Source organism: Brassica napus, unplaced genomic scaffold, assembly GCF_020379485.1.
Source record: "Brassica napus cultivar Da-Ae unplaced genomic scaffold, Da-Ae ScsIHWf_1314;HRSCAF=1877, whole genome shotgun sequence".
Classification (NCBI taxonomy): Eukaryota; Viridiplantae; Streptophyta; class Magnoliopsida; order Brassicales; family Brassicaceae; genus Brassica; species Brassica napus.
In genome coordinates, this window is record NW_026014730.1 from 187,323 (window position 1) to 201,308 (window position 13,986).

A 13,986-nucleotide genomic window follows, 5' to 3' on the forward strand; every position below is an offset into this window, starting at 1 on the left:
TTATTATTGAACTTGAGAATCACATCATGACTAGAAATGGGTATACAGTTTGTTCTCACCGTCACATTATAATATGTTTCGATAATTATTTCATTGATACAAAATATAAGTTTCATAACGTAAGTCGATTTACGGAATTTGTAATAAAATCAAACCAAATCGTAACGAGAAAAAAGGAGTAACTAACTCGAAGAAAGACGCATGTAGTTTTGTCAACGGGGAACACATCCAGACGATGATCACTAGAACTTTTAGTTAATTTTGTAAATCAAATTATCTATGATCGAAAATTTTCTTTATGTAATGATTTATTGTACCTTTTCGGTGATGATGGTGGTTTTGTTAGCATGGGTGTGGGTGGACTTGGTCACTGATCAGCATCGGAATGGAATGAGATACGATCATACGTACTGAATATATTTCACAATCTTAACTGATTCCTTTTGCTTTCATCGCTGGCTCGTCTCTTTTGTGGGATATTGTCACACACTGATAAATAACTTAATCTATCTATAATAATAAAGGAGAGTTGTCTCTCACCTCAGCCCTCCACCTCAGCACAGAGCATGGGGCTAACAGTGACACGTGGCACTTTAACATTTTCAGATTTCATTTCTTATCTACGTTATTCAGCTAAATGGGCTTTCATTCCAAATAAGCTTTGAGGCCCATTAGGCTACTCTTCCTCTACGTTCACTACAAGAAAACACAAGTTTTACGAGGGCAGTTTTCCTCGTTACTTCGTCGTAAAAGCAGTGTTACGACGAATTAGCGAGAAAACTCGTTTCGTCGTTATACGTTTGTCGTAACGCATATATCCTCGCTAATTCGTCGTAAGTTAGCGAGGAAATAATTTCGTCGTAAAAGCGAAGGAGGATATTTCGTCGTAAAGACCACGTAAAGATTCCACGTAAGGACGTCGCTAAGTTTCCTCGTAAATACCACGAAAAGCTTTCCTCGTAAAACCCACGTAAATAAATACTCGTAAAATTAACGTAAATACCTTGAGAGCTTTCCACGTAAAGAAAACGTAAAAACCTTGATAGATTTCCACGTTATTTCCATGTAAATGTTTCCTCGTAAAAACCACGTTAAGCTTCCACGTAAAGAAGCCGCAAAATTAGCTACGAATTTACTTCGTTTCATTATTTTATAGAAATATAAAAAATTATAATTATAAATATAATTTAAATTATTTAAATTATTAATAAAATTAAAATTCTAAAAAAATCAAAACCAAAATATTTTATATATAAATAAGTTTTGAATTCATAATACAATAACCGAAATTAAAAAGAACTAAGGGTGGTCGTTAATTAATCGCCTCGTAGAATTCATCACTCCTCGCCTGAACATCCGCCTCGGCATGTGAGTCGTCGGTCGGTGACTGGCCTGGGATAGGATTTTGTTGTCGCATGGTCCTCAACAAAGTCGCCCATTCCGGATTTGTGGCCGCTACAACGTCCAAGAAGCCCTCGAGTCCACCCATACGAGATCGCAGCTGAGTAGACTCTATACGCAGCTGAGTAGACTCTCTACGCAGCTCTTCGGACTCCCTACGCAGCTGAGAGACTTCCTCATCCCGTCGCTGAACATAAGACGATGTCGCTCTCGGAACATCGTTGACGGAACCAATCCCCAACGTCCGTCCCTTTTTTTTAGGGACAACCTTAAAAACAAAAAATAAATTTTGTTAGTAAAAATTTAAAGTTAAATTAAATGAATATTTAAAAAAATTAAAATTTTAGAAAATTTACCTCCTCGTAAAGCTTATCCACTTCAGGTGTGGATAAGGTGACGGGTAATCCATCGGTGGACTGTTGGGTCAGCTGGGTCTGGCGTTCTTCAACCCGAGCAGCCAAATCGTTGTAGATTTGCTCGGACTTGCCATCTATAAATCGGCCCGCCTTGTTCTTGTGGGTCCTCTCGTAAAGTTGCATAAGAGACGGGATCCCGTCTCTTTGGCCTAAAAAAACATTTAAGAAAGTTGTTAATTAGAATATATATAAAAATATACTAAAAATTTAATATAATTAAATTTTTAATTACCATTTCCAAACGGACACCGGCGTGGGGTTTTTGGCCCGTAGTGTGAAGCATCGGCCCGTTCCCGTGCTCATCGACTGTGTTACGGGAGTTAGAGTAAGACTGGGCGATTCTAATGGAATCAGGAAGACGCCAATATCGGATGAGGCCATCCCAGACATCCGTGGTGAGCTCAGCGGGTTTGCCACGCTCATACCCCTTCACGATCCAGTCACCCTTCCAGTTGGAGACCGTGTCCAACAAGCGAACTTTCGCCTTCGCTTCAAACTTCTTTCTCACCCTCTCAGTGATCCCCAAGGCCCAATTATATTTTTGCTGTTGGAAAAAATAATTTATAATTAGTTTTTCAGAAAAAAAAATATATATAAATAATAAAAAAATTTAAAGATATATATTTAATTAATAGAACTTACAGCGTAAATTTTGAACCACGTCTTTCTGACGTAGTGGGGCGTCATTTTCCAGTTCGGATGTGCCATGGAGAAGTAACCTTTTATCGTATCGGTTACGTCCGATGCAAGACAATTGTCAATCCCCCACCTGAAAAATACAAATTTAAAATATAAATTATTTTTTAAAGTTATAAAAGAATTTAAAAAGAATAAAAAATAATGAAACATACCATAAAGTTCCGTCCGGTCGGTCGGGGTCGATGACTGGTAAACCTTCTCTGCCTGGCAGACGGAGAATGTCCTCTACGGTGTACTGCGAGTAAGGAGCACTCGGAGGCACCATCAAATCGGGATGAATCTCGCCCGCGGGCATCGGAGGTGCCGGCATCGTAGGAGGCACAGGAGGAGGAGGCATCTGGGGAGGCACGTGAAGAACCGATGGTGCACTAGAAGAAGGAGATCCAATGACTCTCTGAGTGTACTGAGTCTCGGGGACAGTCTCCTGACCCGAAGAACCGGGAGCTGAAGAAGACGACGGGTCTAAACGACTACCCGGCTCACCGAACATCTCTCTGTAATGGGCAGTAAGTCTACCTTTTCGAACCTGAGAAAAAAATTTAATTTTTTAAATTTTCGTGAACATATACTTCCCAACATTATCCACCTAATCAACACTAAATAACATAAGATCCGTAAACCTATCTAAATTCCCTATACTAACCACCTAATCTATCCTAAACTAATCAAACTAGAGAGGAATTAGAGAGACTTACCATTGCTACGAATTAGGGAGGAAGTGGAGAGGAAGTAGAGAGGAAAGACGGAGCGAGCTCGCTCGGGATATATATAAGATTACTTGTCCTCGTAAATTCCTCGTAAACTTACGAGGAATTACAGAGGCCCGCGTTTTCAGTTACGACGAAATAGCGACGAAATACAAAGGCCCGCGTTTTTGTTAACGACGTTTTTACGACGAAAAGGGTTACGTGGAATTAACGAGTTAACCAGTTACGAGGAATTAGCGAGCCTTTATTTTCTATAAATACCCACAACTTTCCTTCTCAAACCACACACACAAACTCCCAAAATACTTTTCAAATTAGAAATATTTGAAAAAAAAAGAAGAAAAGAAGATATTAGAATTTATGTGGGTGAGACTTAAGTCTCGCCACATATAATTCCAGTATCTTTCTTTTTTTTTTTTTTCTAGTTTTTATACTATGAGGAAGTAGCAAGTCCCGCTTTTCACCAATTTAGAAAATTTGGAAAAAAAAAGAAGAGAAGAAGATATTTGGAACTCATGTGGTCGAGACTTACGTAAGTCTCGCCAAATGTGATTCAAGCATCTTTCTTCTCTTCTTTTTTTTAGTATTTTTAATATTTTCGTCGTAATATCGTCGTTAGTTTACGACTCTTTTACGACGATTTTGGCTTACGTGGAATTAGCGTGCCCCGCTTTTTTAATTTCGTCGTAAAGTCCTCGTGGCCTTACGAGGTGTTTACGACGAAATCATCCTACGTGGAATTAAAGAGTGCCTCCTTCGTCATTTACTTTACGTGGTATTTACGTCAATTTACCTTACGAGGTCTTTACGACGATTCTGTCCTACGTGGAATAAACGAGTGCCACCTTCGTCATTTACTTTACGTGGCATTAAAATACAAATCATGTATGAAAAAATAGTTTGAGTTATAATACCTGATTCCGCAACCACTTAATGAAGTGCTGATCTTTCCTTTTGTCTACGTCACTTGTGGATATACCAGGAAATGTTTCTTCGACTTGAGAAACAAATAGGCTGTAAAATTAATCACATTTCATAGGAATGAATCTCTTGCAATTATATAATTAATTATATGTGTTTTGAAGTGTCCATATATGTTACCTTTCAAAATAACGCATCAATGGATCCTCGCAATTGAGTAGAATATAGGTGTGTGCACTATGAGCGTCTTGTTCACTCGACCACCAAACCTCTTTAGACTTCCCACCGAGTCGTCCAATCTGGCTAAAGATGTCTGGAACACCAGCAACTGCATATGTTGGCGCAACTCCACCATCATCATATCTTCTTGGAGCTCTTCTACGGGTACGTACTTTTGACGCAAAGTAGTACGATGTGAAGTGAGAAACTTCTTCCGTCAAACTTCCAGCAATTATAGAACCTTCAACTTTGGCGAGGTTCTTTGCTTTTCCCTTCAAATATTTCATGGCTCGCTCATACTGATACATCCATCCGTAATGTACAGGTCCACGAAGCAATGCTTCATATGGGAGGTGGACAGCTAGATGCTCCATGACGTCAAAAAATCCAGGAGGAAATATCTTCTCCAAGTTGCACAATAAGATGGGAATGTTCTCCTGAAGCTGTTCTACAACTTCTTCTTTAAGAGTGCGTGTGCTCAGATCCCTGAAAAATGCTCCAATGCCTTTTATATTCCAAAAACAATTAAACACATTGTTAGTCGTATATTATTTTGCAAACTAGACCGTTATAAAATTATTGTGATATAAAACACTACGAACCTGCAAGTGCTTCATGTACGTTTGTTGGAAGTAGCTCCGCAAATGCAAAGGGCAGTAGTCGTTGCATAAAGACATGACAATCATGACTCTTCATCCCAGAGAACTTTTGACCCTTTTCAACACATCTAGAGAGATTTGAAACATACCCATCGGGGAACTTCACTTCTGATGCCACCCAGTTGAACAACACCGACTTTTTTTCTGAAGGCAGTCTGAATATCGGAACGGGAACTTGTCCATTGCTTTTAATATGTAACTCGCTTCTTGAGCAAATATCCGGCAAGTCTAACCTCGATTTTATGTTGTCTTTTGTCTTCCCTGGGACATTCAATATTGTATTCATGATGTTCTCAAAGAAATTATTCTCTATATGCATCACATCGAGGTTGTGTCGCAGAAGAAGATCCTTCCAATATGGCAACTCCCAAAATATACTCTTCTTGTGCCAGTTGTGATGAACACCGTAAGAATCAGGCATATTACGAGGGACATGCCAATTACCACCCCAACGAACTGTTTCGTTAGCTTCGTAGTAGTCGATTTGTGCTTCAATTTGTTCTCCAGTTAGATATGGTGGAGAAGTGTCTCTCACAACCCTTTTGTGCCTAAACAAATTCTTGTTTCTTCGGTAAGGATGGCCAATGGGAAGAAATCGACGATGACAATCAAACCAACTTGTCTTCCTACCATTCTTCAGTTGAAACGCATCTGTCGTTCCATTACAACATGGACAAGCTAATCTTCCATGTGTAGTCCATCCAGACAACATCCCATATGCAGGAAAGTCACTTATGGTCCACAAAAGCATAGCTCGCATCGTAAAATTCGTCTTCGTTGAACAGTCATACGTCCTCACCCCTGTTGACCACAAATCCTTCAACTCTTTTATCAGTGGTTGTAGAAAAACATCCAGGGACCTTTTTGGATGGTTCGGACCAGGTATCAATATCGTCAAGAATAGCAACTCCCGTTGCATGCACATCTCCGGTGGCAGGTTGTATGGCGTAAGAAAGACTGGCCACAATGAATATTGTCTCCCTGACATTCCGAACGGACTAAATCCATCTGTGCATAATCCGAGATACACATTCCGGCTATTGCTAGCAAAATCCGGATGTACTTTGTTGAAATGTTTCCAGGCTCTTGCATCTGATGGATGAGTCATCTCACCATCCGTCTGAGTATGCTCGGCATGCCATCTCATCTTTGCAGCAGTCTGCTCTGATTGATACAATCTTTTCAATCTGTCTGTAATTGGTAGGTACCACATCCTTTGGTACGGTACCCTATTACGTCCCCGTCCTTGCGGCTTGAATCGTGGCTTCTTGCAGAATCGACATACTTCTAGCTTCTCATCATCTCCCCAATAGATCATGCAGTTGTCGATGCAGACATCTATCATCTCCGAAGGCAACCCAAGACTATAAACTAATTTCTGAATCTCATAATAAGAATCAGCAGACACATTGTCTTCCGGCAAATACTCTTTAAACAAGTCTGCCCATTCGTTCATGCAACTTTCAGGTAGATTGTGATCAGTTTTAATATTCATCATTCTAGCAGCCAACGACAATTTAGAGAGACCTTCTCTACAACCACTGTAAAGTGGTTGATTCGCCGCGTTTAACATTCCGTAAAACTTTTTTGCATCTATATTAGGTTCTTCATCTTCATCATGAGCTACAAATGCATCAGCTACCATATCATGAACCCTATCATAATCTACCATCTCCTCCTGATGGTAACTATGTTCATTATGCAAATGATGATTAACCGGTTCTTCCTGAAAATTGCTATTACTACTACTAGCTTCATTCTGATCATAATTATAACCTTCCCCATGTTGAAACCAGATATAGTAATTTGGCGTGAAACCTCTATTTATTAAATGCTTCCAAACATTTTCACGGTTTGCCAATTTCGAATTGTTGCATTTCCGACAAGGACAGAACATCTTACCACTTTCTTGGGCGAGCGGTGTTGAATCTGCTTGGTGCATAAATGTCTCCAGCCCCGCAAGGTATTCTTTCGTCACTCTCCCGTTAGCATCTCTATGCATATACATCCAATTCCGCAACTCGTAAATAGTCCCAGAGCCAGCCATTTTTTTTTCTTTCACGTTTTTTGTTGTTGGTGTGTTTAAAATGATGTTCCAACATCCATATTTATAGAAAATTTCGAATCTGGTAGTTGTAATTTTACTATGAAATTACGACGAAAATTAATTGTATGGCCAAAAAAAAAACGTGAGCCACCTACCAAGTTGGTGGATTCAAAATTTCCTCGTTAAGTACACGTAAAATATTTCGTCGTAAAGCACTCGCGAAATTTACGTGGCTTTTACGAGGAAAAACTATTTCCTCGTAAAAGCCACGTCAATTTACATCGTCTTTACGACGAATATTTTTTGTCGTTACCTTACAACGAAATAACGATGCTTTTCTTTCTCAACGTACTTTCCTCGCAAAATCAACGTTTTTTTACGAGGATTATTTTTCCTCGTTAAACTTCCTCGGTAAAGATACGTTTTCTTGTAGTGGTTCTTCAAAATTCACAGCCACCACCTTTTATTTGTAACAGTAAACGTTAAGCTTAGCCTCCACTCACGTCGATTAATAACCCGATGTTATTGATGGCAGTCAATAAAAGCAATCCAAGGCTTCGTAATCCTTCTACCTTCCTACCTCTGTCACAGATTTCACACAATATATATATATATATATATGGAATCGAAGGCAGGAATCCGCAAATCTCATTGGTCCTCACTTTCTCCACTCCAAAACTCTCTGTAAGAGCGGTTCGAGTATGGCTATTCCTCAACTGCTTCTGTCTGATTTGAAGGCTGGTGGTGTCGGGAGACTGTTTTCACGAGTGTCCTCCGTTGTTAGCAAGGAATGTGAAGGAAGGTGGAGAGCTTATGGGAATTGATATGGTCATGGTTCATGAAAAGATAATTTCTGCCGATTGAATCTTACATATCTTGAAATTATTGGCAAATGGCGTGTTGTTAGTGGCTGTGTGTTTTCACCAGGTATCGTCAATTGAACTGCCGCATTTAGATCTAATTCGACAATCCTTGAGAAGAAAGAGAAGAAAAACATGGCAGGCAGGAGGTGCTGTCTCTGCTCAATATCGAAGGTTGTGTTACCATCTGGCGTGACTACCACGGTGATGTCTTCGCCGCTAAAGCTGAACGCTTCTTCTCCAAGCTCATCGAGAAAGAGGTTTTTGTTTTCCGATTTCATCTGTGGCCTTCTGAGAAAGTCGTGTCTGTGACTTGAAAACATGGAATTTGTGTATGAGAAAGTTCCCAAGTGAAACTGAAACCTTTCAAAGCAATGGACTCACTTGGTCTGAATTTGAAACTGTTGTAAGTAACGAACAAGTTTGATTAGGGACCTTAGGTTATATAGTTTGGAAACATAACAAAATAATGCTCCAACAAATCACAGTCTACAAAGCAAACCGAAGTTCATAATAAGTCGTCATGACAACAAAACCCCTTAGCTAGCTGCCACAGGAAAGACCTAGACAACATATACATGCAGATGTGAAAATCTGTTGCTTTCATATAAAAATATCTACAAACATATTAACGTCGTGCACATCAGTTTTCTTTAACACCTCTTTTAATAAAATTCATACCCCGAATAACTATTAGTTACAAACGCATCAAAATAATAAATAGTGGACCCATAATTTTTCCGCACATGAACATGAACCAAAATTTGATTACTGCTCATAACACTAACACACCTCCATAAATAAAAACATCAAACACACGAACTCAACCTCTGTTGGAAACAAAAGCCCAAATCAAAGTATCCCAAACCATGCAAACCAAACGACCAAACGGGTGACATCAACACATAGCTTGCCCCCATTAAAATAAAAAGGTCCTTAAAACACCCCCAAAATATAAGACTCCAGTCCGAGGCTTAAACAAAAGTCCACCTGAAAGTATGATGAAACCAGCGGAGACAAATGGAATAAATTAACCTCAAAACAATTGCAGCACCTGATAGAACAGAAAAATAAATAACCATCAGTGCTTTATTTGAACCAGTGATAAAAATTAGAAACAACTGCCGTGTGGTTTAAACAAAAGAAACAACTGCCGTAACGATTTTCAAGAAGAAAAAAAATAAAGTGGGAACAGACGCCAGTAATCAAACCATATCGTTACCAATCAACTGACTATCAATTAGTTATTCCGAGTAGGAGCAACTTATTCAGACAATAGGAGATTTACATTATTAATCAACATATCTCATGCATCACTCAACAGTTTTCATCTACTTTACTTTATGTTTTAAGTTCAACTATATTTACTCTAATACAATTATCAGCTATTTATTTTATTTTTATTGTATTAATCTATGAAAACTATTTGTGCTATTCATTTTTGACCTAAGCAACTACAAAACAAAATAACACACAACTATTATTAACCACTATCAAATGGATAAAAAAAATATTTTGAACACATTAGAAAACAAAACATACAAATCCGACGCGTAGCGCCGGAATACCACTAGTAGTTTTATATAACACACTTGCTACGTATAAAACGAAAACTTTTGACGTTATTCTAGAGAAAACCCTTTTCATACTGCATGGAATTATTAATATTTTTTTTGACTAAAGGCTTTCATATGGAATTATTAATATCTCATATACAAGAAACATATTTTAACTCTTTCTTTTGTTTGGTGGAAAAAGTTGTGTTGGGTTGACAGTATTTGTACATGTGTATCCGACGATCACTATTGTTATGAACCACAATATTTTGCGCCTATCAATACCGGCGACCGGAATCCTCCGTCTAATAAATTTCTGTAACTATCCTTTTACATGTTTCTCAACCAACGTACGTGTGGATTTCAGTCTCTTTGCTTCATCTCTCTTAAATTGCTGCTCACAATCTAGACCACCAAATGGTATCCCTGAAAGGAAAACTAAAAAGTTAACAGTAAAAATGTAATACTAATTTGTGGTGATAAAAGATTGAAAAATTAAGTCAATTACCTGACAACTATTCCAACCAGAATTACATTTTCAGTTTTGGTTACTTAACTTTTCTGAATAGTTAATTTTCATTTTATTTTCATCGTTCATTTTATCTCGTTTATTATTTTCATATTCCCTTGGTTTTTTATAATTCCACCAGATATTTCTACATGCACACCAGCCGAATTAATTTCCATCACAGTGACTATAAACGATCCTCTAATCTCCAGTGCGTCCAACTCCTCAACCGCTTTGGCGTTTTTATCACCAACAAACGTTTGAAAACATTTGAAATTTCTGATGATTTTTTCGCAATTGTATTTCATCAACATCTCCTTGCGAGAAAGAAGCTCTAGCATTATGACTCTAAAGGTAATATGTCCCATATTTTTTTTTTTTTATCAGCAAACAAAGCAGATTCATGTAGATTTGAGTGACGATTATTGGCCTTTGTAATTCCATATGTCTCACTCTTGGAATATGAGAGTTATAATGTATAATAACCTACATTTTTGATCCGTTTGAATATATATATATATATATTTTTTTTTTTGAATTCCGATTTGTGTTGGAATGAGATTAAGAAATGGTGAATTAAAAACACATTGACTCCATCAACTTTTTGAAACCACTATAGAGGGGACTTAACCGTGTAAAATATATACACTGCACATCCACCTAAAACTCTATACTATTTGTATGGATTTGGTTACAGTGTTTTCCACTAGATAATTTGATGTAACCAATTAACAATCTAATTGAATTACCAATCATAGATTAGGGACAAGAAATCATGAATGGCTTTAAGCAGTGTTTCTTTGCAAAGCTTGATAATCATCAATTTGACTATAATAGTGTGAATGCACATTAGAGAACTAATGAAGCATCACGAGTCGTGTCATGGCTCGTCAACACAATCCATCATATCATCGTGACCGTCCGTGAGAGCAGAATCTAATCTCTTTGTTACTGTCAGAAGAAGGAGCCCACTCTTTTAAGAATCATAGATGGGTCCCAATAATAACCCTATGAAAGCACTAAGAGTCGGTTCCACTTAAATTAAATGGACGCCACGTGAGCTCACATCAGCATTCACTGCTTCATGTTGCATCATGTCGGATCATGTTTCCTCCCCGCTTATGGCGGAAGCCCTAGCGTTTAGAGCAGCCATTGAGCATGCTACTTCACTCAACTTTGATTACATCTGGCTACGATCAGATTGCAAAGGACTCATCCAGTCTATCAGCGCGAGACAACGATGGAGTTCTAGCTGACATTGAATCGCTCATCCTATCTTCTTCGTTTTCTTCGTTTCAAGCTTCTTTCATTCCTAGATCGTTTAATGGGCCTGCAAATTCTTATGCTAAGGCTTCTTTTTGTACCAAACTCTTTCTGTTGGGCCTAATTTCACACTAATCCCCTTTTTAATTAATGAATTATTCAGTTGATCAAAAAAAAAAAGAGGTAATATTTTATAAAGCACAGACTGAAACATGTGAAATCAAAAGGCATTATTTGAATGCTACTGCGGGTACATGCGAAGAAATGATCAAAATAGTTGTATTTGCCAGAGAGAATTTTGATATCCTCAAAAATGAGAAATGGAAAACAGCTTCACATTACAAGTGAGGAAGCCACCGGTGACCGGCTCAATGACCAGGAATGCCTGCGAACGGTATAATCAGGAATAAGGAGAGCAAGCGGTAAACAAACGAGTGCGAAGGGAGCAAATCGATTTTTTTCTTTTTAAAGAAGTGTAGTCTCGCTTTATAATGTTTTAATAACAGCTCATGCTTTTTTAATGATTTTCATGGTTATGCTAGCGGTAATAGGTGGATTTGGTAATTGGTTGGTTTCGATTCTTGTGAGAAGCGAAAAAACCATTAAAAAAACGACGATTGTTCGTAAAGGTTTCCAAAGAAACCCTTGGTTCTGGTAAACAGATCACAATTACATGTACCTGGAAGCATACCGATGGAATGAATGAAATACAAACAATTAAGTGTGTCCACACCCTCCAAACAGACTTGACGAGGAATCCATTCTAAGGCGAGCTCGAGCAGAAGGGGTTCCTCTTCCTCCGACACGTCTAGCCCTACTTCTGTTATGGAAGAAGCGTAACCACACGAATTTTGAACTTACTCAGTTGATTATTTGGATGTATAGAATTACACCAATTTATAGGCCCAATATGATGTGTTTGTGTGACTATCACCGATTATTTCTTCTTTATTTGGAGTTAAAAAATGTCTATCAGTCTTCTGGTTGATAATAATCAACATTGGAGTCTGTTTTGAAATGACAAACACAAATCAAGGAAAATAGATGGAATTTTTTAAATAATAAACAAAACATGGTGACCAATATATATAATGACATGTCATTTCCAGTGAAGTTCTTGTATCCTTTATATCATGCGGTTATATAAAAGCAGGGATCATGTATTATGTATATATTACTTGCAAGTTGGTGTTTTTATAGTCAAACTTGGTTGGTGGAATAAAGAACTCTGGTGCCGTTAAGTTACAGCTTCTACATTCATTTCTCATTCAACCTGAATCATTAGTAAAATATAGTAGATAGCTTAATACAAGTCTCGTGTCAACAAATTTTAGCAAACGCATACATCAGACAATTAGAATTTATGCATAGTTTAAGGATATATAATATACAGATGGAATTTGTATAAAATAAGTATAAATGTAAGTATCTGAATATGAATTTGACACAATATTAAATATTGATAGGACAAGAAATGTAAAACATCATATTGACGACACTATGCATGACTTCTGTTCAAGATGCATGCGTGCTCCTTGATGATACTTCTCAAAGACTTTTCACTATCTTTTTTCTTGCAAATTTTCATGAAGATTTAAATACATGTAACCAACTATGACGTTTCAAATATTATAATTTTCAATATATGATCCACCATCAGAAATGTATAATGCCAAATATTTAATATTTAATACAAATTTCACTATTTATGGTGTTTAGATGCTGCCATGTTAGTGACGTATTAATATTTGTGTGTAAATCCAGAGAAGGAAACGCTTAACAATTAAAAATACTATGGATTTTTCCGGGCTACGCCCGGAATATTCGTATAATTTTAAGTTAACTTAAAAAGGTTTATATTTATGAACATAAGCCGTGTATATATATTACAATCGACTATAACGTTAAATTCATAAAAAAATAAATAAAATTTGGTTGTATGTACGTATTCATTGTCTTGTATATAACAAATTTAAAATCATATATATAGGATAATAAGTAAGATGAGTAAAATCTAACAAAATATGGTTATCATTTAAATACATTTTGTTTTTTTTTGCATAAAACAATTGTAATATTTACAACTGATTTAAACTTTGTTTCACTATATAATCATTGAGTTCTAATACCAAATTGAACAGTTTCTTAATATAAATAAATTGAATCAAAAAAATTGATCCAAACGTAAAATAATATCATTGTCCAAACCAGACCAAACTAAAGAACAAAATTTTTAAACGAACCATTACCAAAACTTGATATTTAAATCATATTAAACCAACAATGACGCTTAGTCTTTTTTCTTATGTTGGTTTGCAGTTTTAATGATTCTTTGTTATAATAACTCCAGTGACTGGATTAAGATATGATTTTGGAGCTGACTGGGATTAAGAGATCTAAGGACGTTGCAGGCAAAAAAACTGAGACATACCCTTGCTTGCAGTCTCCGTACTGAGAATATCGTTCAAGAAGGGAAGCCATGAAACAAAGCATATTACGGAGATCATATTTAATTGTTTAGCTAAGAAAACTAAATAATAAAAATGGTGGTTGATTGTTTTGTACAATTTATTGTTTTAATTGGTAATCATGTTGAAGGAAAAAAATTAAACAGATGAATTCTACTATTTTCTTTTAAATTCTTCATGGAACCTAAATAAGAAAGAGTACTCAATAAGAAAAACATAAATTAAGAGAAAGTACATATATTTTATAATTGCATGTAAAAAG